This window comes from Podarcis melisellensis (genome assembly GCF_964234715.1).
Source record: "Podarcis melisellensis genome assembly, chromosome: 16".
Lineage (NCBI taxonomy): Eukaryota > Metazoa > Chordata > Lepidosauria > Squamata > Lacertidae > Podarcis > Podarcis melisellensis.
Genome location: NC_138533.1, coordinates 37,063,758 through 37,086,201, shown reverse-complemented (window position 1 = coordinate 37,086,201; position 22,444 = coordinate 37,063,758). Strand labels below are relative to the sequence as shown.

The 22,444-nt window shown below is 45.6% G+C and overlaps 1 protein-coding gene across 1 annotated transcript in view; it reads left to right on the top strand.

Annotated features, from left to right (window-relative positions):
• The window catches only part of MLXIP (MLX interacting protein), a 58,833-nt gene that overhangs the window by 9,001 nt on the left and 27,388 nt on the right, over positions 1 to 22,444 (top strand). The gene's annotated exons all lie outside the window — the stretch shown is intronic.

Genomic DNA, 22,444 nt, shown 5'->3' with positions numbered 1-22,444 from the left:
GTCCTATGGTGCGAAAAATACGGTAAATGCAACCTCAGGTGAATAACAAACACATTACACCAGAAATAAAGCCAAAATGGGTAGTTAAAGAGACACTTCAGTGGGTATAGGATCAGATAGCTAACATTTTCATGTAAAATCTGCATATGTTCTTCGTTGGAATCCTTTGTGAAAGTACCTGCTTGTGTGCTGACAGAACTACCTGCTCTCTCTCCCAATGGCAGAAAAGTGTTGCTCTTGATAGGGTGCTTGTGGATTGTGCTGCTATGTTAAAACAAACCAAGGCCAGGCTGTGTCCCTAGCAGCAGGTCAACCAAGGCTGAGAGGTGTGCGGTGCATTCTTTAAGCAAGGACTTCTCAAACTTTACCATCTCAGACTTAATCAACCCAAAACAAACAGTTGCCTGTAAATAGATGTTAAATCTCTTCTCTTTTCTCCACCGCCCCTCCTCCGCCCACTTGCTGCTGATCCCTTGCAAAATTCATGTTGCTGAAGCATTTACAGGAGCTCTCCTCGAGTTTTTCCCCCTACAGTTTCTTTCTTGCAAAGCTCAACATTCTGTAAAAAGCCACAGTTGAAAGAAGACATGGGGGTTTCAGATGCACAATTACACTTGTTGACGTTCATCTAAAATTCTTTGGCAGGAAATAATATTATTATTATTATTATTATTATTATTATTATTATTATTATTATTATTAATATCCTGCCCATCTGGCTGGGTTTCCCCATCCACTCTGGACGGCTCTGAGCAGAATAGTAGAAACCTGATAAAACATCAAACATTAAAAACTTTGCTAAGCAGGGCTGCCTTCATATATATCAGGGGTCGGCAACCTAAGGCCCATGAGCAACAAGTGGCCCACGGGGGTTGTTTAACTGGCCCATGGACCCCCGCCGGCCACTTGGTCAGCTCTCGTGTGCCGTGCTAAACTGGTGCAGAGCAGAGCAGGGACCGCCTTCCGCGAAGCGGACCAGCTTCCCATTGGTTGCAGGAAGCTCCTGCAGCCAATGGGAAGCTGTGCACGCCTCCTCTGTGCCGGAAGGAGCACCGGAAATAGCATTTGCGCATTCGTGTGCACGCGTATACTCCAGCCCGCTGTGATGTCTGTGGGACCGTGAACCTCCCCAGGCCACAAAAACTTTGCCGACCCCTGATATATATGAATGGGGAGAAATGGCCAGGGAGGAAAACCCCTAGTTCTTCCAGCCCACCTGCTGTTCCTTAGCTCAAAATTGCAGCCTTCCAAGGTTTCTCTTCATTTGAAATAGAATAGTTGGAGGTCTGTTATATGCAGTTGTGGGGAATCTGTGGCCTTCCAGATGCTGTTGGACTCTAGCTCCCCTCAGTCTCTGCCACCATGGTCATAGAACTGTAGAGATGGAAAGGGTCATCTCAGGGAGGTCAGCTGGAGAGGCACATGCCCCTGATGTAATATGAAGTTTTCCTGTCAGCCATAATATTGCTCAAGATTTGCCTTTGGTATTCCAGCAAGCCTATGCTAACAAATGGAAGCTGCATCTGTTAATTACCATATTTTTCGCTCTATAAGACGCACCAGACCACAAGACGCACTTAATTTTTGGAGGAGGAAAACAAGAAAAAAATTATTCTGAATCTCAGAAACCAGAACAGCAAGAGGGATCGCTACGCAGTGAAAGCAGCAATTCCTCTTGCTGTTCTGGCTTCTGGGATAGTTGCGCAGCCTGCATTCGCTCCATAAGACGCACACACATTTCCCCTTACTTTTTAGGAGGGAAAAAGTGAGTCTTATAGAGCAGTGTTTCCCAACCTTTTTTGGGCAAAGGCACACTTGTTTCATGAAAAAAATCTCGAGGCACACCACCATTAGAAAATGTTTAAAAAATTAACTCTGTGCCTATATTGACTATATATAAAGTAACACTCTTTAATAGGAATCAAATAAACACAAAGATAGTATTTTATAATTACTTTATTATGAAATAGTAAGTAAACGGAAATATGAAAAATTATAAAATACTTTATTCAGTGCGCAACCTGGGCCTGTTTGGCTGAACACAAAGCTGATATTCTGGCTGGAATCGAAGAAAGACACACACGTAGCTCTTCGTCAACAGCTCTCAGTCTCTCTCTGTATTTAGTTTTTATGGCAATCATGCTTGAAAAGCTCAACTCACAGAGATATGTAGTGGAAAATGGGAGCAATGTCAAAATAGCTTTGTTTGCCAGAAGGGGGAACTCCTTGGCAGTTTCCAACCAAAAACTGTCCAAAGGTAGATCAGCAAATCTTAGCTTGAAACCACGATTTTGTCTCAGTTCAGTTAGTTCTTCCTGCTCCTGTAAAGTCATGTCCTTTCCACCAACTGATGCTGAGCTATAAGGGTCCCTAACCCAGTCAAGGCATTCAGTGGAGACTGAAGAGAAATAAAATGACAACTTCCCCTCGAGAGTTTTTAAATGTTTACCTATTATCTCACACAGTGCAGCAGTGTGAACACCTTGCCATTGCTTGGTGAGTGTGAACATTTCAATAGAAAAATGACTTTCTTACAGCAGCACACAAAAATTATTCTAGTTCATATAATAATAATAATAATAATTTATTATTTATACCCCACCCATCTGGCTGTCAAATCAGCCATTAATTTGTATGTGGCAGAATTGCTAGTTAGCACAAACACACCATTAAAATTGACAAGGTGCTTCCTATTCTGGAGAGTGCTTGTGCAGACCAGATTATGATACAGGTGGAGGGGCTGCCTCCCTGTTGCAAACTTTTATTCAGCAGGCACTCGCTGGCTTTGCCAGATGCTGCACCTGGCCCCTAGAAAAGACTGCCAACGTTTTTGTTTGTTTTAACCAGCCCCTAGCTCCCATGCACTTCAGCGCAGCTTGATCTGAAAGAAGTAGCTAGTGATCATATTTCTTTTTCCGTGCCAAAAAGCACCCAAACTCTCACTAGCTGCCCTTCTACAGATCCAGCTGTTATTAATTTTTTTTAAAGGAGGTTAAACCAGGCCAGGGAGGTTTCTCTATCTCCCCCCGCGCTTGTAATCTTTTACCACACTTATTTGAGAGTAAGGTCCACCGAACCCGAAGGAAAGTGACTCTGGCGCGAACACGCATAAGCGGTGGAGAATCTCGTGCGAAGGGGTCAGAGGCAAGAGACAGGGAGAGAGAAGCAGACACGCGTCCCCGCAACCGCGGGGGTGTGGGTGGCTGTGGGTGTGGCGGTGGCAGCACGGCCACCCTTATTCCCCCAAAGCCCTCAGGGGAAGAGCTGCATCCCCCCCCCGCCAAACACGAGCCACTTCTCCTCCGCCCCCCCAGCTCCCGCTGCCTTTCCTGTCCCCCTCGCTCACCAGTGCCAGTTGTTGACGTTGGTGGCATCCGCGCGCTGCTCCACAATCCAGCGCGGATCTCCCTCTCTCCACTTGGCCATCAGCGCCTCGCTGAAGGACTCGCCGCTTCTGCCTCTGCCCGGCTGGCTGGCTGGCGAGCGCCCCTCGCCCTCGCTCTCTCGCCGCGCGTCTGGAAGCTACTAGAAGCGCCGCCAGCAGCCGCGCCGCTTCCCAGCTTCCGGCAGCCGCCGGAGAGCTTCCTTCCATTGCTCTCGCCGCCGCCGCTGCCGCTCCTTACTCCCCCAGTACCATAGAGGGGGAGATCTATAAGCGTAACATACGACTCGCCCGCCTCCCTCCCACGGCACACCAGGTAACGTCTCGCGGCACACTAGTGTGCCGCGGAACACCGGTTGGGAAACACTGCTATAGAGCAAAAAATTCGGTATTTAATTTTGCTCTGTACTAGACCAAAAATCTTTTCAAAAGCACCCCTGCTTCCACATCAAAAGCTGGCTGCTTAGCTGGAAGGCTTATAAAATCCAAAGTGTCTCTGCAAAGGGAAAGTTTGTATTTATAATCCTTTTACATGGCCTTTGTTAAGCAGATAAAGTGAATGGCAGCTCCTTTTATCAAGCCTGTCAGAGGTGTCGATGTTTGCAGCTTGATTCCATCGCCTCTCTGCTGGCTGCCTGGGAGCCAGTCCTGGGCACAAGCGGACTGACTGCACTCCTTTCACCAGCACTCGCCACATTGTAGGATAATTAAGTGCCACTTGATAAGGCGAACTGCTCTGATGTGCTAAGTGAGGTAGCACTTGACTTCTCATCACTCTGTTCTGTCCCAGTGGCTGAAGAATGGCTCCAGGTTGGAGACATTTCATGCTGAGGCCTGATGTTCCATTTAGAGCAGCTATTTCAAGGAGTCTCTTCTGAGCATTTGTATGTCTTCTTTAGATGAACGCCAGCCACAAATGTGGTTTTCACCACTCAGCAGAGGCATGAATGGGGGAGCCTTTTCCCAAGCCATGTCTTTGACAAATCTACCTGCCTGTTACGCAAGTTTCCAAACACCTTTGTAGCACTTATTTACGTATTTAAGAAATGTAGAGACCGCTCATCATTTGGCCCCACAGTGGTTTGCAATAATAAAATGGTAATGAAATACAGTACATAAAACAATATAACATTTCTTAAAAGAAAACACAATGAAAAAGAGAAATGAAAAACTCTAAATAATTCATCACATTATTTAAAAATACTGGTTTGCTTAACCCATCAAGCAAACAGTTCATTAAACCAATGAAAACAAGATTGCACTTCATCGCCAAATGATATCATTTTAAAAAAATTGATAAAGAGTGACAATTTCTTTACAAATTGATATTATCTGTAGAAAATCCTGAACCCAAATATCATGTTTATACACTATAGCTGTGTTCCATAAACCATTCTGATAACAGAAGTGCTACTTTTCTTCTGGTACTTGGGAATTAACATTTTTGCCACTACCAATAAGTTGGTAACCATCTCAACATTTGTAATATCCAGACATCATTCCAAATAATTCAATAGTATTCCAGTTGGTATTCCAGTTGGTTCATTTGGGATATAGCCAGTCGTCTGTTTAATATAATGCAACACAAACCACTGAAAACTAGGAATCACATTTCAGAAATAAATGTAAATAATCTGTGTAAATTTTTCGACATCAACAATTATCCTGAGATAACTTCTTAATCTGTTTTTTTTTAATATGGTGTAAAATATCATTCACACATTTACAAAAACTTTCTTTCAAATGAGCAGCAATTAGTACTTTACTTACATTTTCTCCCAAGCAATTTAAATGTAAATAAAAAATTATTCTAGTTAAAATAATAAATGGTAGAAGGTTTTGGGGAAAAGTTCAACATTTGATCAATCGGGTTATAAAACAAAAGTTCATTTTAGACCCAAAATTGGTGCTGCTTAATTATTGTAATGGTTATATAGGGTTGCTCATGCGTAAGTTGCCGCCACTCCTGGCTAGGTAGCCTGGTAAAACCTTTTCTGGCTGGACAGCCCTTCACTTCGTGGCTGTTCATTCGCTAGCAGTATCCGTCAGTGGGTGTTTCTTGAACTTCTTCCAGCAAAGAAGTTCTTTGATGCGAAGTCTACGCCTACTTTCCCTGCGCGGAAGTCTTCTGCGCAGGGTGGGTGTGGGTAGTGGAGGACCTGTGCTCTCCCCGCTGGTCTCCGGCGAAGAGTCCTGGAGCCCCCTCGCCGATTCCCCCATCCGGCCCCCTTTATCCCTGGTGTTACGCTGATTTCCTTCCCCAGCCGATGAGCTCCCTCTCTCCCTGCTGGGCCCTTCTCCGGCATCGCTTGGGAGCCTTGCCTCCACCTCTGGCTCCGATGTCAGTTCCCTGACAATTATCAACCCCCAGAATTTAATTAATAAGAATTTAAATTTACACTTGTTAACAGCTGCAAAGTTAGTCCTCACGAGACATTGGAAGTGCCTAGATGTGGACCTCTTTGAAACCTGGATCACACGGATTTGGACTTAATACTTATAGACGCACTTAATACTTTGCAACAAGAATGCTGAAGTGGTGGTGGGGAGCACTACTTTTTATGCAACATGGTTTGTTTGCTTCTCTATGTACAGTCAATCAAGTATGGCTTCCACCCCCAAAAAACACGAGAGACACTAGGGAATGACACTTTTGCTCATTGTAAGGTGGTGGACTCTCCTTCCTTGGAGGTTTTTAAGCCCTCTCTCATGCATTACGGGGGGGTTGGATAAGATGACGCTCAGGGTTCTTTCCAACTCTACAAATATATTATTCTGTTATTCTATATGAGCAAGAGAATATAGTCTTCAGTAAGAGAATAATTATATGAAGGGTTGTTGTTTTTTTCCTTTCTAGTTTTGTGTCTTTGGATGAGATGGTTCATGTTTTCTCCAGTGTGCTGGCCCCTCTTTTTCATTGTTTTCTTCGTTTCATCTCCTTTGGCATCAGTCTACGGAATATGGATAAATGTTTAGATGAGATGCCTTTGACTTTGGCTGTGTACAGCTGCTCAGAGTGGAAAAAGAAGACGACAGCCAGCTTGTGTTAACTCTTAAGATGCTGTAGGTAGATGATTACTGCAGTAGCATGTGTATTATTCTTTCTACTGTTAAATATTCATTATAAGAACATGAGAAAAGCCTGCGGGGTCAGGCCAATGGCCAGTTTAGTCCAGCATCCTGTTCTCGCAGTGGATAGCCAGATTCTGTGAGAAGCTCGCTGACCTGACCTGACTTGAGCACAGGAGCACTCTGCTCCCCTGTGTTTTGCAGCAGGTGTTATTCAGAAGCATACTGCCTTTGACATGGTCAGTAGTCCTTGACAGCCTTATCTTCCATAAATTTGGCCCTCCAAGTTGGTTGCCATCATTGCCTCTTGTGGGAGCAAATTCCAGAATGTTATGAGAGAGGGATAACAACTTTCTGCTGTCCCCATTCTCCACATCATGGATAATTGTATACACCTCTGTCAAGTTTTCTCTTTCTTGTCTTTTCTCTGAACTAAAAAAGCCTTGAATAAGCCCTTTCCGCATAGGGGATTTCTCCCATCCACTTGAAAATTTTGGTTGTACTTTTCTAAAACTTTTCCAACTCTACAGTATCATTTTTTGAAGTGAGCTTACCAGAAATGTGAGTATTTCAATTGCATTTGCACCATACATTTTGTTTTAATGATCAGAGTTTGCTCTGAAAGGATCAGGAGCAGCTGTTCTTGACCTATGGTGTGTGTGTGTATACATGTATATGCATATCATTAGATTCCTAGAGAAGCTATCAAGCTGACCTAATTGTCTTTTATAAACCTGCAGCAGCTGTTCATTTTCAACAGAATCCATTCCTACATTTATTTCCACTCCTGACATGAATCAGGGGTATGGGAGAAAATAGCCTGTATCTGTTTCCAGGTAGACTCAATTTTTCCAAATGCCTGGCCATTTGGTGAAGACGAATGCCTCGCAAGACAAAAGAGTTTTCCGTTTTTTGAGTCGTTCCGCAAGACGAATTTTCCTATGGGCTTGCTTTGCGAGTTCTTGCGAGTTTGTTTCCTTTTTCTTAAAGCCGCTAAGCCGCTAATAGCTGCTAAGCCACTAAACCGCTAATAGCCGCTAAGTCGCTAATGGGCTTGCTTCGCAAGACGAAAAAACCGCAAGACGAAGAGACTCGCGGAACGGATTAATTTCGTCTTGCGAGGCACCACTGTAGTGGCTAAACTCATGAACTATGAACTGGAAAGCATTTAAAAAACAACAACATGAAAAAACCTTTGCACATCTGCCTTAGATGAAGACGTCTATGTATCTGAAAGAATAATTTTTCTTATCAGCCGAGTCTGGTGCAGTAAAATACTATTTCCTGTGCTGCTTAGAGAGATGGTGACGCAAAAGCTTTCCCGTGGAAAAGTTTGGGGGACTGAAAAATCTCCATGCTAGGATGATTTTAAAATCCTGTTTGCTGCCATTTCTTGGTCTTAATCCAGTCTTCTTCGGAACGCACAGATGGATTGTCCCATATAGGCCAGATCCATCAGTGTGAAAATTCACTCCCCTTAATGGCACCCCAGATCCACTGCTGAGGATAAATTGGGAAACTTCAAACTGCAGGACAGCAAGAGGTGCCAAAAGGGTGGCTCCTCCCTCTGCTACGTGCCCTTAAATAACCAGGAACTGACGTGGCTTTTTCAGGCCTTGTTGGCCAACCCAGGAGTGGCAAATATGATGAGGCAAGCCAAACATGCAAAGCATTTTAAAACACATTCCTTACCCTCCATAGAAGTGCTGTGATTTTTCTGCAGCCAGTGAGATGAATTTTAAAAGAGAGATGTTTGCTTTTGCTTTCTAAGCAACTTCTAGAATTCAGATAACACATTCCAATGACATGCTTTTAAAATCTGGCTGCTGTGATACAGGTCACTTTGAAAATTTATCTCATTTTAACTTGTTGCAAATCCTGTTTAGGCTATGAAAGAGGTCTTTTGGCTTTCACAGGGTTTCCTGACTAACTTATTATAACTTATTATTATTCTAGACTAACTTTTTCTGTGATTAATGTTTTGCCTGGTTTCTGTTCAGTTTAATGCTTTCAGCAGTAAACAGGTGCTGTTGATGAGCTTTTGAGCTGTAACTGAAGGACTGTTTTTGCATTGGGTGAGAGAGTTTGCATTGTGGACAGGTTCAGCGTGGGAGAGATGAGCTGGTTCTCCAAAATGCTCTTTTCCGGAACACCGAGGAGACTGTTTAGAATAAGATCCTTGTAGTCTTCAGGGTATTTATAGGCTTGTCATGTTGTGTGGGGAATGCTACATTATCCTTGGTGACAGAAGAGCCTAGCTTCAGGTTTCTCCACCTGCTGTATGTGGTAAACAGCTCACTGTTCTATGAAGTCAGTAAACCTTCCCCAGGCTCCTGTTCATCTAGGGTAAGAGACAGGCTAATAAATAATGGGAATAAGGTTGTTTTGAGGTACTTCACAAGAGCCATCTTGGTCAGCTCTGCTGATAAACAAAACATCATCTCAACCTGGAGTCGCTGCTTAGACTTCAAGGCTTTGCAGAATTTGGAATCCACCAGAATCCCAAAGCATTTGATTATTTGCCAGCACCCGTTACTTGGTTTGGATGGTCATTTTTAATACTTAGAAGGAACCATAAGGTGGCACTTCCAGCTTGGCAGCTATTTTTGGAAATGCTTCAGCTTCAGCCAGAATTATGACTCACATCACATTGTTGAACTGTTCTCGCATCTGTAGGATAACAGGGAAATGCAATAGCTGAATAGCTGAGTTAATTTTGACAGGTGAATCTTCCCAGCCTTTGCAATACCATCGGCAGGAGAGAAGCTGAATTTTCTGAAATCTTCCATTTCTTTGTACAGTCGTATCTCGCGAGTCGAATGTTTTGGTTCCCGAACTCCGCAAACCCGGAAGTGAGTGTTCTGGTTTGCGAATGTTCTTTGGAACCCGAACGTCCAACACGGCTTCCTGCAGCCAGTCGGAAGCCGCGCCTTGGTTTCTGAACGTTTTAGAAGTTGAACGGACTTCCGGAACAGATTCCGTTTGACTTCCGAGGTACCGCTGTACTTGCTAAACCAGATTGGCTTTGCATTTTAAAGTCAAATATCTCTTGCAACCACCCCTGTGACCTGGGTCGTATTTTAGTCACAATTTTACAAACTGACAAATAAGTGTGTCCCAGTTTAGCCCATGTTGAACTGGGATTTTGAACTCCAATCCAGTTCTCTGTCCCGTCTTCCATGCTCTTTTGTTGTGGCCAGCGGGTGTCTTCTTGCCCCTGGCTGAACCTTTTAGGTGGGGCAAGCACAAGTGCAGCTGAGCATGCTAACTGCAACTTGTTATGGTAACAGTGGCAGAGCTACGTTGTCCCCTCTGTTTGTGTCCATCCCGGCCACAATAAAAGCAATAAAGGAACCCTTGATAACGTAAAGGAGGTCAAGAGTTTGCTCCCAGTTGTATCTGATCTCTTGTAACATCCCAGTGCTCTGTGTTAAACCAGCTCCACACAGACTTCTGTTTCACCTCACTTAAACCTTCATCTTCTTCCACACTCCTGAAGCTCTAGCAAGATTAGGAGAATGGAAAGGAGTGCAGAGAAGGAAGGGGAACAGGCATTGCTTTTTTCTGGGGGTATTCAAGGGTACACAGTACCAGCACCTCTGTTTTTTATTGTTGAAAAACTGTGGCACTTACTATAACAACTTCATGGTGAGTACCAGCACCTATTTTTCTGGAAAAAAAGCACTGGGTGCAGGCATTACAAAGGTTATTTTTAGAGGCAGGAAGTGAGATAAATATAAAATTCTTCCAGGGCATCCTCTCTGTTCCCTATCCTTACGCCCCACCAGCTTGTCAAATATGTGGAAGAAATTATGGCACTGCCAAATAAAGTGTCCATATGGCAGAGCTCCCCTTCCCCTCCCTCTGCCATAGGAATAAAAAAATAACAATTTGATCTCCAAAGTGATAGTTATTCTTGTGCTGAGTTAGTCATAGCATTGATGATTGCAGTTATATGTTGCAGTCTCCCATTGCAGGTTCTTCAGTCACTTCTTATTATAATATAGTCATACCTCGGGTTGAAGTAGCTTTGGGTTGAACATTTTTGGGTTGTGCTCCGTAGCGACCTGGAAGTAATGGAGCACGTTACTTCTGTGTTTCGCTGCTTGCGCATGCACAGACGGTAAAAATGATGTCACACGCATGAGCGGAAGCGGTGACATGTGGATGCGGGTTGCATTCGCTGCGGGATGTGAACGGGGCTTTGGAACGGATCCCGTTCGCATCCAGAGGTACCACTGTAATAGCTATTACTGCTGCTGCTGCTTATTAGACTTGTTAGATGCTTATTACCCAAAGGTCTTTAAGCAACTTAAAGGTAAAGGTACCCCTGCCCGTACGGGCCAGTCTTGCCAGACTCTGGGGTTGTGCGCCCATCTCACTCAAGAGGCCAGGGGCCAGCGCTGTCCAAAGACGCTTCCGGGTCACATGGCCAGCGTGATATCGCTGCTCTGGCGAGCCAGAGCTGCACGCAAAAACGCCGTTTACCTTCCCGCTAGAAAGCGGTCCCTATTTATCTACTTGCACCCGAGGGTGCTTTTGAACTGCTAGGTTGGCAGGCGCTGGGACCGAGCAACGGGAGCGCACCCCGCTGCGGGGATTCGAACCGCTGACCTTTCGATCGGCAAGCCCTAGGCGCTGAGGCTTTTACCCACAGCGCCACCCGCGTCCCTAAGCAACTTACAACGCATTAAAACATCAATATAAATACATAATACCATAAAAGCAGAGCAAACAATATCCATATTACCAGAGACTGGATTAACAAAGCCAGCCTGGATTACCAGAGACTGGATTAACAAAGCCAGCCTGTCTCTGTGCAGGTAGGGTCACAGCTAGAGTACCACCACAGACTGAAGAAAGGCACTGTACACACTCCTGATTGGCTTCAGCAAGTCTCACAAGACCTCAACCACTCCTATTGGTAAGGGGAATAAGATTGCAGAAACACCCTTAAATATGATCTCCAATTTAGCTCTTTCCTCCTCATGGCAATAGGGCACTAGGCCAGAGTTAAATGTGTCCTTCCTTGATGTGAGCCGATGGCTGTGCCTGAAGCTTTCAAGGCCAGTTGGGGATTTGCTTTCTAGCCATTTTGAAAACTGTATACAAACAATCAGTGGGTGAGTTTGGACTTCATTGAAGCCGCCCAGACAGGAGGGAAATAACAATTCTTATTGGCTCAATACAGGAATGTTTTTGTCCTGCATGTCTGCCTTTTTGCTCCGCAGCACAATAAGTGAGCGTTCTTATCTGATGCTCTGAATGAACCTTTGTTTGAGAAAATATTGTTAGTTTTGGCTTGAAGAGAGCTGAATTCACGCGTCCAGTTTCCCACAAAAGAGATTAGATTAATTTTCTTTTAACAAAAAAGAAATGTGGAGAAAGTGTGAGCCGTTGTCAAAACTGGTTTGTTTAGTTCAGTTGAACTGAGAAGGCTAGGTAACTGAATGTGTATTGAGAATTAGGTTTAGGAGTGCTAAGTTGCTCAGTTTTATTATTGTGCATTCAGATTAATTGTTTTAAAAGTCTGGTTAGTGTAGCAGAATATGGGTATTATCACTTAACGGTTTTATGACCGAGTTCCAACTAGGAATTGAATAAGTCGCAACAAAAAGACACCACTCATCTCCTACAAGGATTTACCAGTGACTCAGTGCCAGAATAAAATTCGTTGTTGGCTGTGTTTTCTACATACAGAATGTAGATGCCAACATGGTTGAATGCAGTGTACCACTTCAGATTTACAGGTGGGAGATAATCACTTTTTCACACTTCCCCATGTCTGCCCGTAAAAACTAGCATACTAAGAAGAAATGAGTTGTTAGTTTTCTTTTTAAAGCCAATATACTGCAATTTCTATGTATATAATGTTTATTATATAACATAAAAATTATTCACATAATGCAGGTATTATAAAATAAACCAAAGGCTATAATTATAGTGCAGTTAAAGGTGTTAACATGTGAAAATAATGTACTGTTGAGCAGGGAGTAGGGTCAGGCATAAAGGGCCATTTGTTTATTATGGGTTTTTTAATAGACAACTGGAAGAGGAGAGAAGTGCAGAGGACTACAGTGGTACCCCGCAAGACGAACGCCTCGCGAGACGAAAAACTCGCAAAATGAAAGGTTTTTTCGTTTTCGAGTTGCCTCGCAAGACGAATTTCCCTATGGGCTTGCTTCGCAAAACGAAGCTTGCCCAGGGGACAACGGGTCTTCTCTTTTGAAGCAAGGGGCGGCGGGGAGAAGCGATCTTCTCCCCGCAGCCCCAGGTCGGGGGACAGCGGGAAGCGCTTCCCGCTGCCCCCGGACCTCTTTTGAAGCAAGGGGCTGCGGGGAGATCGCTTCTCCGCACCGCCCCTTGCTTCAAAAGAGGTCCGGGGACAGCGGGAAGCGCTTCGCGCTGCCCCCGGACCTCTTTTGAAGCAAGGGTTTGCAGGGAAAAGCGATCTCCCCGCAGCCCCTTGCTTCAAAAGAGGTCCGGGGGCAGCGGGAAGCGCAGCGCTTCTTCCCCGCTGCCCCCGGACCTCTTTTGAAGCAAGGGGCTGCGGGGAGATCGCTTCTCCCGGTGCTCCGAAGCCGGGCGGGGGGGAGGGAACACCTGCCCCCACCGCCCGGCTTCGGAACGCTGCTCCGAAGCGGGGCGGGGGGGCGGGAACACCTGCCCCCACCGCCCGGCTTCGGAACGCTGCTCCGAAGCGGGGCGGGGGGGCGGGAACACCTGCCCCAGCCGCCCCGCTTCGGAACGCTGCTCCAACGCGGGGCGGGGGGGGCGGGAACACCTGCCCCCACCGCCCGGCTTCGGAACGCTGCTCCAATGCGGGGCGGGGGGGGCGGGAACACCTGCCCCAGCCGCCCCGCTTCGGAACGCTGCCCCGAAGCGGGGCGGGGGGGCAGGAACACCTGCCCCCACCGCCCGGCTTCGGAACGCTGCTCCGAAGCGGGGCGGGGGGGCGGGAACACCTGCCCCAGCCGCCCTGCTTCGGAACGCTGCTCCGAAGCGGGGCGGGGGGGCGGGAACCTCTCACCCCGCCGCCGGGCATCGGAACGAGGTCCTGGACCTCTTCTGAAGGCAGGCGGGGGCAAAAGTCTTTGCTCCCCCCGCCTGCCTTCCCGGGACAGCGGAGACTTCTCCGCTGCCCCGGGCGATCTTAAAATGCTGGCGGGCGGGAGCGAAGCGTTCGCTGCCGACCCCCAGCATTTTAAAATCTCCTCGGGGCAGCGGAGACTTCGCTCCCGCCCACCAGCATTTTAAAATCGCCCCGGGACAGCAGGGGCTTTTAAAATGCTGGCGGTCGGCAGCAAAGCCCTCCTGTCCCCGGAGCTTGCGGGGCGGGAGGTGGGAAGAAGGGCTTTTCTTCCCACCGCCAGCCTTCAGAACAGCCTTCTGAAGGCTGGCAGTGGGAAGAAAAGCCCTTGTCCCCCCCCCCCCAGCCTTCAGAAGAGGTCGGGGGACAGACTGTCCCCGGACCTGGTCTGAAGGCGGTTTCCCTAGGAACGCATTAATTGATTTTCAATGCATTCCTATGGGAAACCGTGCATCGCAAGACGAAAAAACCGCAAGACGAAGAGACTTGCGGAACGAATTAATTTCGTCTTGCGAGGCACCACTGTATAAGCGGATGGGTGCCCTATTTACCATCATTTGGACCCTCTGGGAAACTCACCAATCCAAATCTTCTGTAGCTTGGAACTGACAGTGCTGAGTAGGTCTAAGCTGTGGGCGACCTAGGGTGAGGTCACCACGTTCCATGACGCCTTGGTTGTGAGATCTTGTGGGTGATCTCATTTAGGCTCTGGGTGAGAGCCAAGGTCAATGGGTGGTGTCCTAGGTAAGAGCCAGGAAGCTGAGAGGTATTGTGTCGGAAGGAGAAGGAATTGATACCAGGAAGTATTTTTGAATAAGTTGTGTTACTAATTCTTCTGTGTATTTTTGTAACATTTGTTGTTCTTGCTTTAGCTTTCTGATAATATTTTTATTAATTGAGAGGTTTGGAAATGGTATAAACAAAGAGGAGCATTTCAAAATGTTAGCCCCCACCCCATGCTGCAGTCTGAACTGTGGCAGTCAGTTTCTCCACTGTACAACCCAGCCTTTTGATTCAGCATAGTCTTGTCAACAGTACTTTGCCTTTCCCTTATTCAGGCTACCCCATTCTGAAATAATCTTTCACTCTGATTACTGTATCACTGCTTTGCTACTTGGTCTGTGTCTGCTTCAAGGTGGAATGGTGTATGAAAATTCTCATACATGAAATGCACACGGTCATTCAGAGCATAGTTGCTTTCAAGGGCAAAGGAGCAATGAGCAGATAGCAGCCAAATCACAGAGTCTGTGGTCCACTGAAGCAGCATGTGCAATGCACTAAGCAGCCCTTCTCAATCTGGCACCCTCCAGTTGTTTTTTGACTCCAACTTCCATTAGTCCCAGCCAGCTTGACCACAGTTCAGGTATCATAGCAGTTGTGGCCCAGCACACAACTGGAGAGCACCAGATCAGGGAAGGAAAGCATTAGTTAACATGAAGAATGTAAGAATAGCCTGCTGAATCAAGGCAGCCAGCCCAGTAGTCCCTCTAGTCCAGCATCCTGTTCCCAGAAAGGCCACTCAGATGTCCAGAACCTAAGTGCAGTAGCAGCACTCTCCCCACCTGTTTCAAGGCAAAGAGGGGAAGCCATCTGCAAGGCTCATGTGCTCTTTTACTGCTTGAAGTTTGGTTTAGCATTAAACACCGATTGTCATTCTCTCATCGAGACAGTCTACACAAGAGTTTCCCCCCGCTGCGGTTCTGCAGGTAGCACTTTAAGGGCCAGCAATCTGCGGCCTCTTTGTCCTGTGCCTTTCCAGAGCTGTTCTGTTACTGTTGTTCTGCTATTTCACTGTCTCTGTATTAGTGCTTGTGTGCTTTAGCTTTGTGCTATTATCACTGGTGGGAGGTTTCTTAAACCTGAAAACCTGTATTGTTGTTGTTTTTAACAACGCTGGGGCTGGCTTTCTGGGCGGGAAATAGTAACCTGCTGTTTTCATTTCTGACCCTCTGTTTCATGGCCGTTGGGTAAGTAGTGAAGACGACCCTTTGCTGCAGTGTAGCTGTAAGGAATTGCTTTTGTTTCATGAACTCAGCTGTGTTGCTGCACCTTGTGGAACATCACAGAGCATTTCGCCCCCTTTGCTCCTAATGTACAGCTGCGATGCTGCGCAGGTGCTTACCTGATAAAAGTAAATAGAAAGTCACGCGAGACACAAATGCCACCCAGTAATAAACAACTCCTGTTGCAATCTCTTGCATGTGGCAAGAGATTCAAGATTAATTTTAGGGGAATTATACCATCATCCTCAGGGTGGCAGCCTGGGAGAGGGCATTCTCTGTGGCAGCCCCTAAGCTGTGAAATTCGCTCTCCCTCACCCCCAACAGAGGTGCATCTAACACCTTCATTGTATAGCTTTTGCTGTATGCTGAAGGCACAGCTCTTTACCCTGGCCTTTGACACCTAGATTTAGTTAATAGGAGCCACCCCAGTCCTCTGATGTAAAGTTTCAGCTGGGGTGGGGGGAGAAGGGTTAACCCACCCTGGGACATTATGGTGAAGGGCAGGTAACACATCAGTACAAAAAGTCAGATTATACCATAACATGTGACCACCAAGCAGCAGTTCAGTTTGCAAGACAAAGTAGCACAAGGAAGCCTCACTAGTTGCAGCAGTGGTGGCTGGTGCTCATTGGGGCTGGTGAGGTGTAAAGCAGGAAGCCAACAGCAGGTGGAGCCAGAGGTAACGTCAATAAATTCTAGATTTGTTCCCATCCTCCTCCCTTCTGAGTTCTACAAGGGCAATTTTTAGGCTGAAGAAGAGGAATCTGACAGTGCCACCCCCTGGATTGGTAGCTAAGTAGCAAAGTGGGCAGGTGGGGGGGGGGATAGCTGAGAACAGACTGAGGTTGGGGGGCAGAGCTACATTTCCCTCCACTGCTGCATAGGTTTATTCTTCCTTGATCTTCCAGGATGCATTTGCTCCAGTTTGCCCATGGATGGTTCCCTGCTTTCAGAACTTACTATGAACTCAGCTTTGCTTGCTTGCTTTCTCAAATCGAATGTTCTTCATATCTTTCCTGTGCTGTTTTATCTTCCCCGGGGGGTTGTAAATAAATGGCACAAGAGGTTTGTGGGGGTTTTTAAGAACACGTTGCTCTTAGGAAATACAGGATTAAAGGGAGGCAGTATGACCTTTTGGGAATTAGCAGCTTTAAAAAGTCACCTCATGCGATGCAGGTTAATTAAAGTATTGCCTGCCTCTTGGGTTGGGGATTAATTATTATCTGACCTGCCATTAACTTGGACTGAGAACTTGAATCTCTCCCTCCAGGATTTCAGCCAAGAGAGAACAGAGTGCATTATACACATCCAGACTGTAGAGCTACTTTTGTTTTTAAACAAATTTGTCAATATTTGATTACTATTACAGTATTTGTTAAATCCAGCCTTGCTAATAACTCCTAATAACATTTACATACAAAAAATCTAACTAGCCCACCCTAACTACATACTGGAGCCTTTTTTGGGAGTTTTAAACTGATTTTTGGAATGTTGTCTTCAGTTGTTTACTAGACGTTTTAATTGTTATTAGTATTGGTATGTTTGCCACCTTGGGCTCCTTTGAAGATGGTGTGGGGTGTAAATCTGATGAAATACATTTGCTTGTCATTTATACCATGTCTGTGGCCTGAAAGGAAAAAAAGCCACAATATATATAAATAGCTCAACCTCTGTGTCCAAAGCTAATGCAGGGCTGGGGGGGGTCACCAAGATTGCAGCTGGAGAGGGAGGGGTTCCCCACACTCTGCATTCCTAGGGACACCCCCACCCACATGCTTTGTATTCAAGAGAAAAACCTGTGGCCAAAGCTGCACACTATGCATTTGAAATATCATATATTTGGGCCCTCCGTATCTGTTGATTGGTGTTTTAGGATTGCTGCCTAAAGCCATGAAGTCTTACATTGTGAGAGTGGGAGACACAGATACCCTGTTGCACAAACCTTTTCCTGCCTGTTTTGGATGTAGAAGTTGTCATCACCAGCATTGCTTGATAGGAAACTGAGCATTGGACACCAGGAATACAGGAATACAGCTACAGTTTCATTGTATGTTAGGCAGTCGGGGTTAAGGCAATGAAAGAAGCTGAAGAATTATGTCTACCTTGGGCATTCACTCTTTTGGAAAACCCTGGAAATCTCAGGAGACAAAGAGTTGCTTTAGCAGATGATTCAAGTCTATGCTTTTCAGTGTCCAGCAGGATGGTGTGTGTTTGGTGGTCGTGGTGTTTTGTTTTAAATTGTACTATATATTTCATTGCTATATCATGGAGTGGAGCAGCCTAAGCCAATCTGGTGCCTTTCAGGTGTTTTCGTTCAAACCATCTGGAGGGCATCAGGTTGGCAACGGCTGGAATAAGGAGTAGGGAAGCAAGTACAGGAGCTGCATAGGTCAGGTGCTGTGGTAATAGCACAATACAGAAGAAGCTAAACAGTTACCTGACATTATCATTGCAAGGGGAAGCCAGTATACATTCATCTCGATGCAGTCAAACCCCTTCCGCAGGTTTTTACTACCCACTTTTGACAAAGCAATTGTCAGTGGGTTGGCTGTAAAATGAACAGCAGCAAGTCACTATAATCTTATTTAGGAACCTATTTTGAGCAAGGTGGATTTGATTTAAGTCAAATTCATTTAAATCACTAGTCAGTAAGACTTGATTTAAATCATTTTTTTAACAGAAAGACTCATTCTTGCTGGTATAATCTTAATAATGAAGATTTCAGTTTTGGAATAATAAATTTTCAGAGTAGTTTTTACAGTTATATCAAAAATTACTAATTTGGTTATACTATTAGAAATACATAGACAGATAATTATGAAACTATTGTGAGGTTTAATAAGTTAACTGTTTATATTTGGTCAGCTTTCCTGCTGTACTTTATTGGAAGGAGAAAAACAATCATTTCCTTAATAACAATTTAAACGATTTGTTTAACTAAAACAATAACATTATAGCATATATCCATGTTTGTTAACTGATGTGGTTGAACGATTTTTTTTAAAAAAAACCCTTAGACTGAGTTTTAGCACACATGAAAAACTTAAAACAAATCCTTATTTCCTGATGAATAGCCTTTGGACTATAATGTAACTATAATGTAGCTATCTTTAGAAAGATTTTTCCTCCAAAAGCATTTTATTTTAAAAATCCGATTTACATTTTAAAAAAATCTGATTTAAATAAAAAAATCAATTTTTTGATATTTTTTTATTTTAAAAAATTATTGATTTTTATCCACCCTGATTTTGAGTTTAAGGGGCATGAACTTCACTTTGGATATTTTCTAGGAATGCAGTTAACCAACCCGTTTAGTCAGAATGACACAGCGCAACTTTTAAGTTAAAGACACTTTTTACATTAAAGCAGCAAGAAGTCTGATTATGGATTTCCTATGTCATTGTTTTGCCCCAGAAATTGTAGTTGCTCCCTTGTGTGTGGTTTTTCAAACGGAATGTAACATCAGAGAATGAACCCAGAGGGAGAGCCTTGTGTTTAGTGAATTTGTGTTCCCGATGGGGCGAAGCATTTTCTTTTAAAGCATGGCAAGGATTAAAGAGGTCCTATGTGTCGTCAGCCATTCTGCTCAAAGTGCTTAAAAACAGATAAAGCCAAACACCCCCTCCCAAGCAGTGGACCAGAAAGGAAGCCAGGTGGCCGTGTCCACCCTGTCTAGACTTAAGCCCGTCACAGACGCAGTTGTGGCCATGAGCCTTTACAGGATTATTTGGGGAATAATGCCAGCTCTGGCAATCCCAGGGAAAAGCAAGCAGCTGTCACTGGGCCAGCAGGTGTGAGAGATCAGGGCTTTTGTCCCTGCACTAGATGCAGGGAAAGCTGTCGCTTTTCCAAGACTCTGCGGGCCTTCTCATGCCTGCAGTTGCTTTGCTTTCTCTAAATCATGTTGCATACAGCCAGGCGGGTGGCAAAGAAGCAAGAGCTGCAGGGCCCATTTTGGTCCCACATCCCATGTGGCTTTTGTAAACTCAGTTCAAAAGCCCATCCATCTCCCGCTCTTGGAAACCATCAATTGTAGTGCTCACTAGGGTTGCATCGATTTTCTTCCAACTTAATTTTGAACACTGTCTTCAGTATACAAACACACACACACCCACCCACCCACCCTTTAAATCAGCTTAGATCAGGTGTCGGCAAGGTTTACCTTGCCTTGGCCGGTTCACTCCAGCGGAGATTCCTCTGTGGGCTGGATTGTGTGCGTGCATGAGTGTGCGCGGCCGTGATTTACGGCGTCTGTGCAGAAATGATTTCCAGTGTCTGCATCTGCTCAGATGCAATTTTTGGCATCTGAGCATGCACAGACGTGATTTCCGGCACCATGGAAGCGAGTCCCCATGTCACTCTGCACTGGTTTAGCACAGTGCGTGGGGACTTGCCGAGCAGGCGGCTCAGTTTGGGGGCGGCTTGGGAGCTAGCTAAACGACCCCCATGGGCTGCTTGTGGCAAAGGGCCTTAGGTTGCCTATCCCTGGCTTAGATCAGCTTCCGAAACCCAGAATATCCCGGCACAGGATATCCCAGTTCATGTTGCCTCTTGGCATCCTGCCCTCTCATTTGTCCAGACAGTTTTCTGTGCTTTCTGGCTAGTGGTGGTAACTTGTGTTAGCTGCACTGTAGTCAGCATCTGGGAATCCCAGCATGTCCTTGCTTCCTCCTTCAGAGTGATGTCACTGCCCATATATGTGTGTGCATGTATAGTGGTACCTCAGGTTACATATGCTTCAGGTTACATACGCTTCAGGTTACAGACTCCGCTAACCCAGAAATAGTGCTTCAGGTTAAGAACTTTGCTTCAGGATGAGAACAGAAATCGTGCTCTGGCGGCACGGTGGCAGCGGGAGGCCCCATTAGCTAAAGTGGTGCTTCAGGTTAAGAACAGTTTCAGGTTAAGAATGGACCTCCGGAAAAAATTAAGTACTTAACCCGAGGTACCACTGTAAGGGGCATGGAGTGGTGGGTGCATCAAGAATCATGGCTGGATGTTTCAAGGCACATTTCAGTCGCTCTCATGATGACAAACAGTTTGAAAATAGCTGTTCTTCAATGAACCCCATCAGCTGTTCTGCGGTTCAGCAAAACATGGACTTCCTTTGCTGTCTTTGAATGAACTGATCATTTGAGGTCATTTGGCGTCACTTAATTCTGTCTCTTCCGTGCTCTAGTGACCACCTTCCTCATTTTAAATTCAGATTGGAACAGACGCTCCTCTGTTCGTTTTTAAGTATGTTTTTTCACCTCTATCTGCAATAGTGTTTGGTAAGTGTGGCGAGATGGTCAAGAGGTTAATATTTAAGTCTATCCTCTGTCGTACAAGTTGTTTTCTTTTCCATGTGACTATTTCTTTTTTCTTCCTTGTTTCTTGGCTTGCTCTCTGTTGCAAGCGCCAGTGACCTTTAAAACCTTTTTGCACAGAATTTGCTTGTGAAAGGCAGCATTGAGAGAGAGAATGAAGCATGCCCCATCTGTGCTGTGCCAGAGTTAATAGTTCCCTTATAGCCTCTTCAGGGCTACTTTTGGCTCATGTAATGAGGCCATCCTGTAGGAATGCACTTAAAAACTTTCTCAGTCTTGATCTTCACCAGCTTTCAACACAGGAAAAATTCCCGAACAACCAATCCGGAAACGCAAAAGATGTTTTTAAAGTTGTAGATGATTCTTGATGGGCTTGATTTCTCAGGGCATTGGCTTCATTTTTTAGGCAGTCTCTCAGGAAATGCTTTCAGCAGTATAGCTGAGAAGGAACCTCTGCACATCAACCATTGAATCCCTTCATGTTGCAAAGGGTTCTTGGGCATGTTCTAACTTCTAAGGCTCTTGGGTCTTACCATTACCCTTTATGAACAGGGTGTGTCATAGAACATCCCAACGCTCACCCCATGGCTTGCAGTTACAGGAGATAATCCACAGCAGTGGGCGAGCCATCTTTCCTTTCCTAGAGCAGCTTGTCCTCACCAGCAATTACTTTACAAAGAAAGACCTGATGGGCTTTCATGGGGCTCTCCAGCATTCCTTAGGGAGGGGCCATAGTAAAGGTAAAGGTACCCCTGCCCTTATGGGCCAGTCGCGTCCGACTCTAAGGTTGTGCGCCCATCTCACTTAAGAGGCCAGGAGCCAGCACTGTCCGGAGACACTTCCGGGTCACGTGGCCAGCGTGACGAAGCTGCTCTGGCTATAGCGGGAAGGTAAATGGAAACGCCATTTACCTTCCCACTATAAAGCGGTACCTATTTATCTACTTGCACTTAAGGGTGCTTTCGAACTCCTAGGTGGGCAGGAGCTGGGACCGAAAGATGGGAGCTCACCCCGCCGCGGGGATTCGAACCGCGACCATGCGATCGGCAAGTCCTAGGCACTGAGGTTTTACCCACAGCGCCACCCGCTTCCCTAGGGAGGGGCCATAGCTCAGCAGAAAATCACATGCTTTGTGGGCAAAGGTCCCAGGTTCAACTCATGGCATCTCCAGCTAAGAAAAATGATGGGATGGGAGAAATCCCTCCCTGCTTGAGACCCTGGAGAGCTGTCATCTATTAGGTTAAAATGAAAAATACAGTAGTCTGACCTTGTAAGGCTTTATAGGAAGCTTATACAAGGCAGTTTTTAAAGCCACTGCTTCAGAGTACTATATCCAGGGCTTTTCTTTTTTTAGCTGGAACTCAATTCTGACACCTCTCAGGTGGACACCATTGCCATTATTGGCGTGGGTGGCGCTGTGGTCTAAACCACTGAGCCTCTTGTGCTAGCTGATCATAAGGTTGGCTGTTTGAATCCCCGTGACGGGGTGAACTCCTGTTGCTCTGTCCCAGCTCCTGCCAGCCTAGCAGTTCGAAAGCATGCAAAAAAGTGCAAGTAGATAAATAGGTACCACTGTGGCGGGAAGGGAAAC